The sequence below is a fragment of the Penaeus monodon genome, chromosome 25 (genome assembly GCF_015228065.2).
Source record: "Penaeus monodon isolate SGIC_2016 chromosome 25, NSTDA_Pmon_1, whole genome shotgun sequence".
NCBI classification, from domain to species: domain Eukaryota; kingdom Metazoa; phylum Arthropoda; class Malacostraca; order Decapoda; family Penaeidae; genus Penaeus; species Penaeus monodon.
The window spans coordinates 34,338,865-34,339,192 of record NC_051410.1 but is presented as its reverse complement, the minus strand read 5'-3'; the positions used below and the strand labels follow the sequence as shown (position 1 = coordinate 34,339,192).

The window sequence follows — 328 nt, the reverse complement described above, 5'->3', positions numbered from 1 at the left end:
ATATTTCTGTGGGAAAAGAAGGATTTTTATCACACCGTTGTTAGAATTTGTAAAACCAGCGGTAGTTTTTTTTTTCTATTTCTTCTTTGTTTTTATATGTTTCTTGTCGTATAGTTTCAACATTTTACTTAGTGCCACTTCTAACAGAACAACTAACGTTTACCCCCCACTAACAACCACCGCCAGTAACCGCCACTAGCCCCCTACTAACCACCACTGTCAGTCACCACCACTAACCTCTGTCACTAACTGCCAGTAACCCCTATTTACAGCCACCCCGAATCATCCCCAATAACCACCACCACTAAGTACTCTTGACCTAGCACAA

At 41.5% G+C, this 328-nt stretch overlaps 1 protein-coding gene across 1 annotated transcript in view; it reads left to right on the top strand.

Moving 5' to 3' along the window:
• LOC119589371 (cholinesterase 2-like) overlaps positions 1 to 328 on the top strand; it is a gene marked incomplete at its 5' end in the record, with an annotated part of 36,916 nt that overhangs the window by 7,308 nt on the left and 29,280 nt on the right. The gene's annotated exons all lie outside the window — the stretch shown is intronic.